The 13,717-nt window shown below is 38.6% G+C and overlaps 1 protein-coding gene across 13 annotated transcripts in view; it reads right to left on the bottom strand.

Moving 5' to 3' along the window:
* PKP4 (plakophilin 4) overlaps positions 1 to 13,717 on the bottom strand; it is a 222,853-nt gene that overhangs the window by 175,770 nt on the left and 33,366 nt on the right. Inside the window, exon 2 of one of the 13 annotated variants that reach the window (XM_069497564.1) lies at positions 4,195 to 5,427. The exons of the other annotated variants lie outside the window; for them this stretch is intronic. The gene's annotated coding sequence lies outside the window, so the exon portion shown is untranslated. The remainder of the gene's footprint in view (positions 1 to 4,194; positions 5,428 to 13,717) is intronic. 13 annotated transcript variants of the gene reach the window in all.

Consider the following 13,717-nt stretch of genomic DNA (forward strand, 5'->3'; position numbering starts at 1 on the left):
CTCCACTCATGACCTCTCAAATTATTAAAGAAAACCATCAAATGTACATTTGGTCATTTACCAAGTAATACCAGTCAGACTGTCAGCACTATATACATTTAAATCAAACAAGTAAAATGCAATATCCTGAGAGTAGCAAGAAAGGGAATATGGCTAAAAAGCAACTTAATGTAACTTTGTGAACCATAAAAATTTATGCTAAACCTCTTCTATGTTATCTTGTATCTCAAATTCATTATTTGAAAAACATCAATATTTACTAGAGCAGCTATTCTCAAAGTATAATCCAGCAGTATCAGCACACCCCAGACCTGCTGAATCAGAAACTTAGGGTATAGAACCCAGCAATGTGTTTTTAACAATCCATCCAGGTAATTCTGACATACACTAAAGATTGAGATCCACTGTCTTAAAGTAACAAATCATGAGGTAATATAATTTTAAAAAAGTGCTTTCATAATTATATACTACAGATGAAAATACAGTTTGGTTTATATAAAGCCTAAACTGGAGTTAAAATAGTTCTAAGCAAATGAATGGTATAAATTTTGCCCAGCTACTAAAATATCCAATTAAAAAATAGGAGGTATTTAAACTACTTGGAATGTCCAAAATTTTAACATAAAATCTCAATGAGAAGTGGAAGATATTAATTCAGAAAGCACAATTAAAAATTACAAGTATATCCCCACTTTAAGAAAATATGACTTGATAAAATGTGAATTTATACATGAGAATATAATTTCACTTTATAAAAATATTATTTGCTCTATAAAATTACTCATGGCATGTGCTTTTAGTAGCAAGTCCCTTAGTCAGCCACTGAAGTATTTGTTTATAAATTATCAAAATATTTTTGAATCCTAGGTGAGGGAGGAAATTAGAAGCAAAAGGAGAATCAAGGGAATCTGCACAGCTGAAGTACTAGCATCACCTACCAATTAAATATGCATCAAATTAAAGATAAAGCATTACTGGAATTCCTTTTAACATAGCTTCTACACGAGCTGACATGCATCTATGAAACATCAGAAGCATAGTAAGTACAATTAACTTGGATATTGCTTACATCATCTGACAAATGCTACTTCCAGGAGCATTCTAATTCCTTCACACATGTTATGGCTCACTTTTAATTAGGCTAAAGAATTCCTACAAGAGGAGGAGTCTAACTGGATTTATGCAAAACATATGTGGAAAGCAAAACTAAGAAAGGTATATAATAGACCTAAAGTCTTTAGCACTTCTTAGCAAGAATTCCCACAGCATTCTTAAATATATAAATAGAAGACCACAGAGCAGAAAGTCTCAAGCATTTGTGCCAAAGTCTATTTTAAAACAGAGAGAGCTTACTATTCTTTACTTTTATGAATGTCTACTTTGAGTCTTATAAAAATCAACTCTAATATACTGTAGAGGTTGTACCAAATGTAAACATTCTGGATCACCATCAGCTCCTATCAGCATTCAAGTTAACACAACTTTGTGAACCACCCTTTGTGCCCATTTGCACCAAATGTACTTGGGCATTTCCCTAAAGGGTGGCCGTGACTTGGACAATTTTTGTCTTGCAGGAGACTAGTTGGGCTGTAGGACCAGAAAGGAGTCAAGTGGCAGCAGGGGATTCAACTAGAAGTGCCTGCAATAATCCACATGGAAGGGGACTGGGGAGAAGGTGAGGGGTGAGGAGAAGACACTGACTTGGAGACAGGTAGATGTCAGGGAACTGAAGGGGAGACATTCTGTCATTGCAATTTAAAGCTCAAAGGGACCTAAGAGACAATTCAAACTCAGTTTCCAGCCCAAGGCACTAGCTTGGGAATGAGGGCTCTAGCCCTCCCCCACTAGGAATAAGAAGACATCAATCTCAGAAAAGACCAGAACCAGAATTCTTATGAACCATAAGCTGCAAAGGAGGAATCTGGCTTCTAATGGAACTGTAGGTCACTACTGTGTCTAGTACCTTATTTTCAGTAACCATCATAACGGTATCTGCTAAGTTTACATCATCAGCCAACCTGGGTTATAACAGCTCCTAACATATGACTGCTCTTTTGTACTCACTAAGGTCTTGAGATTTCATAACCATAGTCTTTTAAATCGAAGTGGATGGTCTACTCTTCATCATGAATACAGTAAGCTAAGTCAAATAAATGGCTTTCATTTTACTCTTTTTACTTAGCTAAGTGCTCCTGGTCCTTAGAAACCCTCCAATAAGATCATAAACATCATCAAATGGGCTTTATAAATATTGTCCAGACACTGGCTGATGTCAACAACCACGCTCTTGAGGTGCATATTCGGGAAAACCCCTGAGGGATTACAAATGATCCTGTAGCCTAACGGTATTAAAGACTGAAAAATAAGTGGGAAGATCAGAGTCACAAGCTGCCTTAACCAACCTGCTTTAGCCAAACATCTGCATGGTGATACTGTGCATGTGCTGAGAAAAGACAGAATAAAAATGAACAAAAACAGGCACACATTAGAGACTGAAATAATAATCACGCACCTTTCATAGAGCTATGAAACTTGGTTTACCCTCACCGAAGTGTTTAAATCTCCCTCTTCAACAAAACACTTAGCATCAGATGGCAAGACAGGAGTGGCAAAGTCCTGGAGCATAGCCAGCTGACTGGCACTGCAGCCACACTCGTTGCAGTGAAGCTCAGCTGGCTGGGCATGTGCTGCGGATGGATGTCAACAGGGCATGCAAACAGCTGCTCCATGAGAACCTCAAGCAGGGAGGCTGTACAGGGTAGGGAGGGAGAAATCTGTGAAGATGCACAAAAGCACAGCTTTGAGTAATGTGGCATCTGTGGAATGCTGAGAAACAGAAGCACATAAACCAACCTGGCATGTAGCAATTAGAAATAAAATGGTTCATTTTAAGTGATGTCAGTGGACACTCAGAGAGGCCAAAAACACAGAGTTGCAAGGCAACAATAAATGCTGGGGCTTGTTGTTGTTGTTGTTTTTTTTTTTTTATTAAGTTAGAGGTTATCATTGGTAACGTTAGTCTGTTTGGTAATACATCTCAGAAGTCAAATAGATCACTGGAGGCCACAGCCCAGGGAGGAATAAAGCCTGGTAGAGCAAAATAGGAAGCCTGCCCAAAGGGAATATGGTATTCACAGGGAGTTGCTGAGCTGATCCCTTCCTTAGGGAGTTTCCAAGATGCTTCTTGTCCTTGCCAAGATTAATCTAGAACCCATCTGTGCCCAGGTCCAGCCGCCATGATAAACTTTCCTGGGTTTCTGAGTTCTGACACAGTAACTGCTCTGCAAAATGGCTCCTCGCTGGAGGAAGCATCAGGCAGCAGACAGAGTACACACAGGGAGGCTGGACATCAAGATTTTGGGTATTTTCTAACCTGCTGCTCTTCATTCTGTCCAGAAGAGAGCTGCTGACCAAGGAACTGGGTAGCTCCTAAAGACACAATCGTCACAGTAGCTCAGAATGTGAGTACTCTCTTGCTAGTCCACGCCCTTGCCCAGATACCTGCATCTCTCTGAATGTTTCTCATGCTCAAGACCCAAAGTGGCTAACTCTATAAAAGTAGCTTGGGCCCTGGGCCAACAATATGAAAGAGCTGTCTCAATCTCATCCATGCTGTCATGGACTCTGTGGTTGAAGTAAGTCACAGACTCTGACTTTGAGGATTTCTGTGGGGAAAAAAAAAAACCATGGAGGCCATTACTATCTGCAGGCTCATATTTTTTATGTGGCATTGCTGCTAAGTTAAATAAGAAATGCATTTTCTGTTGCTCAGGGAAACAAAATATAAACAGGGAAGGCTTTTATGCCTTTTATTTATAGATCTCAGGTTTTAAAAAAAAGGTTTATCTTTATTTTTTGCAATTATGCATGTTTATCAAAGAACAAAAATATATTTCTAAGTCAAAAATGAAAATTTCTGCATGTTTAGTAGACCTTGACTGGTATAATCAACAAGGTGGTCATCACCGGCAGTTATCAGGGTGATTGTTTTCTCTGCACAAGCAAGTGGACTGATTGGGTTTTTCACATTTGCTACTGTTCCATGGGTATGTGCACTGCACTGCGGTTAGGACGTTCTACCTTCTTGTAGGAGAAAAAGAAATGATGGGAGTGCTAAAAATGGAGTAATTAGGAAACAAACATGCAAGATTAGGCTGCCCTGATTATTCATGAATATAAAATACACTAAATTGCCTTATATACTGTCCATAAAAGTGCCAACAAGTCGCTATTGAGGATAACTTCCATAACTGCTTTCTCTAGCATTAGTATACTAATTAGAACTTTCTAACATCTCTGGGAGATTATCATCTCACTTTCTGATACATGCTGTTGTACATGATGATAGAATCAGAGTTGCAAATTCAAGTCCGGAGAGGTGAGACTGCCCAATTCATGCATCCTACTCTCTCTAACTCCATGTCTGTACTCATGTGCTCCAACATCACTCATTTTATTCAGCAAATCTGAGACAAATCTACGGGCAGGTACAGTTTTTTTACTTAGTCCAAGTATTACCATTTTTTTTTTTTTTCCAGGAATAATTGACCTCATTTCTAACTGAGTGGATGAAGAATAAGTACAATGGCATGATTTAAAACACACTGTCACCAAACCAGGCCACCAAGCTTTTAAACTGCAGTAGGGGTCAGTAGCACTCTGCTCAGCTACTCACACAAACACAAATATTCCTTCAGGCCAGTGGACACAGCCCCAATTATCCTCTAGGATTATCAGAACCCTGACCTCTGCTACTCTAACTCAAATGCAGACACGTGTGTTAAATGTTATCTGGCCAAAACTCAGTGGTGTTATAGTTTCTCTATAGCTGGAGACATAATTGGGTCACAAGGAACTAACTTCTCTTAAGAACAAGACAGGAAACTGAGCAAGGTGGGTCAGTGGCCGTATTTCATTGACAGAAGGTATCAGAGGGAGCAGGCTGGCTCCACTGGGACACTGCCACTTTGGGTGCCCAATGTGCCCCCCCAGGTAATGTACTCATCTACAGCATTGATGTAAAACAGGTCAACTTTTTAATTTAAAAAGAAAAATAGCCAAAAGGTCATTTACTCTTATGCATTTAAAATTAAGCTTCACAAGCCTTTCTCCTTACCACCACAGTAAACTGCTCAAGTTGTGAGGAATCTACAGTAATTGCTATTTTTGACCCCTGAAGGCATCCCTATGGCAGACTCTTTCATGCGGGGTGTTTCGCTGTTCTTCCTACATGTTTCCACAGTTGTTTTGAATGCAGCAGCACTGAGCTGATGCACCAGCCCCAAGGACTTAATCCCTAGGTGAGGCGGGAGCTCTGCTCTCTTCTGTGGCCACAGGCTGTGTTGTCCCCACCACCAGCCGCGCTGCAGAAAGCTGTGCCTGGTCAGCACAGGCAGAATCGACTGGATCCCCCCAAATCTCTCACCCCTAGAGAAAAAATCCATTCGCAATCCTCCCACTGCAGGCACAGGGTCATCAGTACTATTTGAACAAATGGAGCAGGAGTGTAGCAGAGTGAAGCAGAGTGAAGTCAAGATTCTAGAACAGCCGAAGACTGTCTGCCCTACCAACCTATCTCCATCTTTTAACACTGCAGCTTCCCCAGACATTTAGAAGAAACACCCCTGGGGAAGATGGCTATATGGCCAACACCAGTAAACTAGGTTCTCGAGGATTATTATCATGAAAGGGATGCTGAAAAGAAAAATGAAGCCCAAGAAACAAAATTACATTTCACAACAGTTAACTTTTCTGGAAGACTAGTAGCATGATAAAATGTAACATTTTTAAAGCATCTCACAACAAAAATTCTGAAAGTGCACAGTCCGTCATGAGAATGTAGAGAATATTGTAAAAATGCTTTTTATATCAGGATGGGGTTTTTTCCCCATTCCAATTCACCTGGCTTAGTCAAGAGATAAGACTTGGGTGTTTCCCCTGCCCTCTTATCCTTTCCTTATTCTCTTTATACCACATTCCATATCTAAGTTCATAATACTTACAAAATGCCATATAAACCTCTGAGTTCTATCCCACACTTCTGTTTTATTGATGTGGGGGGGGGGGGTTGACTGTGCATGGAGTAGGCAACGTTTACTGGGATTTTAAAAGTTGCACAGTATTTAAAATAAGACGTCCAGCCTCCACCTTCATCTCAGAAAAGTTAAGGCTATAATAGCAACATCACCAACCATAAATTCAACACTTCCTATGAATCAAACAGTACGAGAACTTTATAACATTATATCGTTTAATCTTTAAGGTGAAACTGAGTTACACATTATCTCTGCTTCACAGTTGAGAATACAGGGCCAGAGCAGTTAAATAACTTGCCTAAGGTCAGCTAGTAGGTGACACAGTCCAGACTCGAGGCCAGTCTTCACCACCACTCTGTCAGTTTCCAGAATAACTAGGAGATTGTTTATTAAAGCCACACTTTAAAGAAATGGAAGGAAAAAAACTTTAAAGAGAATATAACTTCTCCTAAATCAGTTTATTTTGTCCATGTGATTTATATCTAGCACTGGGCAAGCAGAAGCAAATGAACTAAAGAAGAATAGAAAAAGCAGGGAAGGGGGAAGGGAACTTGGAGATATAAACCAGGGAAAGAGCCAAGGGAAAAAGGTAGGCCACTCAAAAATACATAAATGCAACTGTAGCCTAACATAGAACAGTAAAGTTAGTATATCACTGTAGTCATTTAAAAAATATATGAATTTAAACTGATAGCAATTTACTATAATGAAAGGTGAAAAATACATACACATACCCCTCCTTTTTTAACACACAGTTATTAATGGCTACATAGAAGTCCACTGCACGATGTTATTAACATTTAGATTTAGAGTTTTTAATACTGTAAACAACTGAGGAGAAAACAGTCTTTGTCCACTTGAGTGATTATTTCCTTACAGTGCATTAGAAGGCATGAGCCAAATGAACGTTTTGGGTTTTCTGAAGGCTGCTGACGTGCAGTGCCAACTTACTCTCCAGAAGAGTTGTAGCAATGTGAGTTCAACTCGCCGACCCTCAGCACCATGAGGTTCAATCATTCTTTCCAATGTTTGTCAGTCTGATCTGTGAAAAACTAGTACCTCATTGTTTTAACAGTTTTCTCTGACTACTAAAAATGTAGGACTTTTTTTTTTTTTTTTTAAAGAGCAATGGCTATTTACTTTCTCATTGAGTTTTGCAATAACACTAAAGGTAGGAATTATCCTCACTTTAATGATAAGGACGTAGGTTCAAAGTTGTTAAAATATCTGCCCAAATTTAAACGGCAAGTAAATAGCAAAACTAAAATCTCTATTTGGTTATAAAAAATCATAACTGTTTGCTTACAAATTAAAAGAACAATTAGATGCACCGTATCTATAATGAGAATATTTAGTACTTGGAAATAGTCTTTGTAAGTGATCTAGAAAATTTCATATTAAAAAATCTAAATAAAAAATAACTGAATAATTAAAGTAATTTCCCACCATATTTTAAATTGTTTTTACAATCTATGATTGCCTAGTTCAAACATTTTATTCCAAAACAAATCATCCTTAATGGCATTAATCACTTCAGACATCAGGTTCATAATTTGCTCATCTACTTTCAAATAACTAAGATAGATTTTAAGTTACCTATTCATACCACTGCAAATAACTTTCTAGTTCACAATATATTTTTGGCATAATTGATATTTCAACTAAACTTCAAGTAAGGCTGTATAAAGGTCATATTTTTTACTACTAAAAAGTCTTCCTTGTTTTATACAGAATCCATCTCCCCCCCACAACAATTAAAAAAATGTAATGCCGGGTGAAGTGATTTCCAGAAAGCACATAATGAAAATATAACCATCTTGCCCTGGAGTGTTGAAAATAGAGCAAAATGCCTAAAGTGGTGTAAATGGGTGAGTATCTTAGAAATATGCTAAGTGCAAACAGCTTTTCCTTCCTCATCAGTGAATCATTTAAAGTCCCTAAATTTTATAAAGAAAATGATCCAATTTTTGTAACGGTAAGAGTCTGCCTACCTCCTGACAAGTCTGAAAATGTCAGCTTCATTTTAAATGAGTCTTGCACCCCTGGATTCCATCCCTCATTCCCAAAGGACCAAGAAATGTTAGCAGTGCAATCAATAATCACACTGGAGAAAGAAAGAAGACTGAGAGGCAGGGTCTACATGCTGGGGGGAGAGGGGAAAGTGGGGGAAGAAGAAGGAAAGCCTACAGCAGACCTAGACTAGCAGAAAAAACTCACCATTCCCCACATGGCAAGGAGGAGAGTGCGTTGCCACGTGACCAGGCGCTCACGAACCAGAAAGCTAGAGCCATACCCTGCTCACAGCCATCATGCAGCAAGCGCAAGACACCTACAGGACTAGGAGACCTTCTGAGACCTTCTCAAATCCCTGAATTTGCTAACATCATTGTACCACTGACTTTCCCTGCTAGGATGCAGGAGAGTGTCAGGGATCCCTTCGATTTTTGATGAGGGTTACTCAGGTGGATGACATTGTGCAGCAGGCCTAGAGAGCACGAGCCCCAGCCTGGAGCAGGAAGACAGGACTGGACTCAAAAATAAGAGTCAAAAGAAAAAAATGGGACTCACTGATTATTTGCTACGTTGACCACAAGGAAAATGGGACTAAGAGGCTGAAGGAGAGTGGAGGACGATTTGGCCATAGATCAAAACAAAATTTAGGAAAAGGATAAAATGAGGCAGGTATTTCCATTGGAGAATAAACAGTTGTATTTTAAAAAAGACAAAAGACTATTTGGCTCTTTGCTGAATGATGTGTATATAGCCAAAACAATGGAAACAATGAAGAGCAATTTAATAAAAAATCGTGATATATCAGTATGAGGAAAATGGAAAGAGTAGAAAGAGGTACAAGGCAGAAATTCTCACCTATGTAATAATACTAGAAAATGCCTAAAATTGATAATTCAAGAAACAGTAGAACCATATTATTTTGAAATAAAGGGATGAATATCAGGAGAAATAGACAAAATAATTACAAGTGTTTACCTCTGGCAAAAAGAATGAGGCAAAGGGATCTAAGGACTGTTATAATTTATTATATGCCTCTTGGTATTATTTTACTTAACTATATGCTTATTAATTTAAAAAATAAAAATAGAAACAGTAATCAACATAAAAAATAAACAGCTGAGAAAAAATATATCATTACGTAGGGAGTAAACAAAGGCTATGTATAAAGACTATGCCTATGTGACATGATCCCATTTTCATAAAGAAACAAAACCAAAATGCTATTTCTAAGTGATATTTTTTATTATTTCACATTTTCTACTGTAAACATATAATACTTTTATAAGAAAAAAAGAATTTAAAAAAGTAAGCAGGAGAAAAGTGGTCAGCTGGAAAATGGAACTTAAGAAGTTAAGAATCAGAAAAATAAAAGGAGACATAGAAAAAAATAGTGCCCTGATAGGCAAAGAAGAAAAGCAATTTCACCAGGGAAAAAGCCGCTGGGCAAGACGACGCCAGAAAACTGTGTCAGGAGAGGAAGAGTGCCTTCAGAAGCACAGCCTGAGCAGGGAGGTAGGAGGGACGGAGGGATGTGGGGCTGAGGAAGAGGAGCACCCCGAAGGAGACAGGGGGACAGGACGGGTCTCTGGAGGTGAAGGCAGGTGCTGGAAGTTGTTAAAATCTGAGAAGACAGAAGATATTCAAGAAGCAGCAGCCAGTGGAGGGGAAGCGACCGAGGATAAGATAATTTCCCACTGAAAAAGACAATTTAACTTTGCCTAAACTGATTGTTTTGGTTTTCAGTTTTTACAAATCTTAGTTCCTACTGAGTACCTGACTATATTCTGCCATTTGGTACTAAAAAAACAAAGTACCCACAAGGACTCTGGCCACCATTATGAATTTTGACAAAGTATGAATACTAATATAAAAAAGGGAAGAATTTTATATTGCTACTAATATGTGAGTCCAAAGTTACCATTATTCATTAAGTATTCAAAAGAATACTTAATTATTTTAAAAGAATTACTCTATAATGCCAATCAAGTTGAATAACAGAGCATGCACGCTTGATAACATTTTCAAAACAAATGGAATTTTTCATTACAATTAAACTGTAGGATTTTAAATATCACTTAGCAAGTACTTGGGGGGGGAAGCAAAATTCTAAACAGTATGTTTGGCATATGACCCATTTTTATTTTTTTAAAGTGTTGTAAAGAGCCAGTTATTACTAACCTTGGCTGCATATTACAATCACTTAGGGAATTATTAAAAATACCAATGTCTGGGGTCCACTCCAGTGATTCTGGTTTATTTGGTCTGGGATGAGGCCTGGACATTGGGATTTTGGACATCCTCTCTCCCAGCAACTCCCACCTGTATGATTCCATGTAAAGAGAAAAGTATGAAAGGGGTGGGCTTAGAATTTTTCATTTCCTAGTTTGCATGTTTCTGTATTGTTTCTGTACTGGAACAGTGGCAATGTGCTACCTTTATAATTTAAATAGAAGTATCTCCATTTAAAAATTAACAAAAGAAATACCTCCTTACAGGTTTTTAAGTGGTTTAAGCAGGGAAAATACCTTTTGAATTGTCACAATGTTCATTTTTCTGTTAGAGAATTTTTTAGAAGCCATGAAATTCAGCATACTGGGAGTACAAAGGGGGATTAAGAGGCAGTGCGGGCACATCCCCACGGGGGAGAGGCGGGCGGGGGAGGGGTACCAGGCAGACCTGCAGGGACTGTAGGAGCCAGCATCCGGCTTCACTGTGGCAGGGGAGGCCACTTGCAGACTTTTGATCAGGGTAAGGGTGCAATGTAGCTTCCAGCTGGAAGAGAGCGGAACTGTGGAAGGTAAAACCATAAAGGTAAAAAAAAAAAATAAAATAAAAAACGCTGAAGAACACCTCTGAGAACCAGGGGAAGAGAAGGACTTAAACAAAACTACAATCCATATGGCCAACAAAAAAAAAAGATGATTCTGATAGCACATTTAAGGATTCTTGTTTAATAGATAATGTTTACAAGCAGATGAGATATTAAAACATTTTTATAATGCCCTACTAAGGGACAAATATCCACAATACAAAGATGTCCCTCAAATCCATGTAAGAAAGACAGGAACCCCCCCCCCCCACTGAAAAATGGGCAAAAGCTATGGAGAAGAGATTTACAGAAGATGATACCCAAAAAAGATAACAAGCAGATGGAAGAGATGATCAAGTCATAAGTATCAGAGAAATACAAACTGAAAATGAGATGATTTATACCTGGCAGACTGGCAAAAACTAGAAAGCTGGACCATCCAGGTATTGGTGGGCATGGGGACATATAGATGGATGCAGCCATTCTAAAGTGCATCAGCACAGCACAGCACAGCACATGCAAGAGTACTCATAGTCTATGACCTAGCCATTCTGGTGCTAGGCACACGTACTTCCCAAAGAAACTGTCATGCAGCCTTCTTTATGATGGTAGGGAGGTAGAAACTATCTAAATACCCACCACAGAATGAGAAGAGAGGTAAAATTGGATGGATATATATCATGAAATACTCAACTATGGTCAGAATCAATAAGCTAATGCTAACACCACTAGGGACGGATCTTTAAAATAACTCCTGAGTGAAAAATATTAACTGAATGAGGACATTTACATAATAATTTACATAATACAAAATACGTATCATAAAGAGTACGTAGCTCCAGCCTGAGCAAGATCCCATCTCTACTAAAAATAGAAAGAAATTATCTGGACAACTAAAAACATATATAGAAAAAATTAGCTGGGCATGGTGGCACATGCCTGTAGTCCCAGCTACTTGGGAGGCTGAGGCAGAAGGATCGCTTGAGCCCAGGAGTTTGAGGTTGCTGTGAGCTAGGCTGATGCCACAGCACTCTAGCCCGGGCAACAGAGCGAGACTCTGTCTCAAAAAAAAAAAAAAAAAGAGTGCATAGCAAACAAAAAGAGAAATACTCAACACGTTAGAGTAAGCGCCTATGGCAGTGGGAGGCAGAGGTAGGAGATGGGGATGAAAGGAATTATTAAAACATTAGCCTGCCCCGGAAAAGGGCCATCAACTGAAACATATGAAAACTCAACTCTCCCTACAGTACAGCTAAAAAATGTCTACAAAATAAATATTAGCATTGTGAACCAAACGGAGAACCCAGAGACAGAGAGAACAAACAGGAGACCATCAGGTCAGTCTTCCAAGGTGTTCACTATTGAAAACTTTGCCCTCAAGATAGTTCAGATCAATGTTTGAGATCATTGCCCCCACTGACTGCTGAGGAACCCTGTTTGTTCTTCCTCCTGAGAAAAATTCCTGCTTTTCCCAACTTTGTTTTTCCCATTTCCAAATGTCAATCATCTATGACAAACATCTATTCTCACCATTTAAAACCCAACAGCATTTTTAAAAATGGGTACTAAAAGTGGAAATTTGTTATAGGCTTTTTGAAAGTCTAAGAAAAATATAACTACTTTACTTATGCATCTTTTCACTTCCTCAAAAAAAATTCTAGTAAATATGTTTGTGCTTGTGGGTATCACATTTGTTTTCCCTCCTCAGAGAGAGTGTTTTAAATTCCATTTGGTGACCAGGTCTGTTATCAGAGAGGTACCCGAAGCCTAGCAGGACAAGACAGACAGACAAAGCCCTAAATCCCGTTACATAAACATGTTCACATCTGCATAGACCCATCTGCTGGCACAGTAACTACTTATAAGCTAAATTTACACATTTTGGCTAGAAATATCCCAAATTCACCCTTCAGGAATTTCTAGGTAGATGTCATTTAGTATTAATGACTTACACACCCTTAAATTGAATAAAAATATTTTAAATAAATCTTACTGTTTTAACTAGTATCTCTAATTTGTCTATTTTAAAAGACAGTGTGAGATTAAGCCTTCCTCTAATTGTTTTCTTAATAATGACCAATAGCTGAAGAAAGATGATTCACATTGTTAGTTGTTTTCTCAAGGTTGGCATGAGCGAAGGCTGTGCTTTGGGTCTTGGAGTTCGTCACGCTACAGCCAGATCTGAGGACACCAGGCTCTCCTCACCTGAAGGTCCTCCACCAGACACTATTAAAGTTTTGCTGCAGATAATTATGTTTTTTAATGTACACACTTTTGACTTATTTGATAAAGACTGCTTCAAAACTGATCTGCACTGACTCCAAATGGCAAGAAAACTTTATAAATGACATAAATGACATCTAGCTCAAAAGCAGCAAGTGAGTAGAATTTAGTTTCTGATACTATGACCCTGAAAAGAAAAGGTTAATAAATAAATCTCTGGATCAGAGTGGCAAGAGCCTCAGCAAAAGTAAGTTTACCTGTAGCAAAAACCTACCTGCCTGCATCCAGCTAAGACAGTGTAGAGGGCAGAAGCCAGAGAAGCCCACGCCAGCCTTCAGAGTGCCACTATTAGGTAAGTGGAACGTTTTAGGGTGAAGACAGTTCCAGGCAAGCTACAACAACTCCACAGGAGGAACAAAATGCATGCAGCACAATCATTTTCCCCTAGAAAGTTATTCTGAAAACGGTTATTGAGAGAGATTTTTAGCTTCAGAAATCTCTTTGCTAGGGATACAAACTCAAAAAGATTAAGATAGTTGGACCACATTAAAAACTCCTTCACTACTATAAAAAGCAAAACTCTAGGAAGTTACTATAAATAGCAATTAAAAAAGAGAAGCCTGGATAATACTTAGAG

This window comes from Eulemur rufifrons, chromosome 1, assembly GCF_041146395.1.
Source record: "Eulemur rufifrons isolate Redbay chromosome 1, OSU_ERuf_1, whole genome shotgun sequence".
In the NCBI taxonomy this organism is placed as follows: Eukaryota; Metazoa; Chordata; class Mammalia; order Primates; family Lemuridae; genus Eulemur; species Eulemur rufifrons.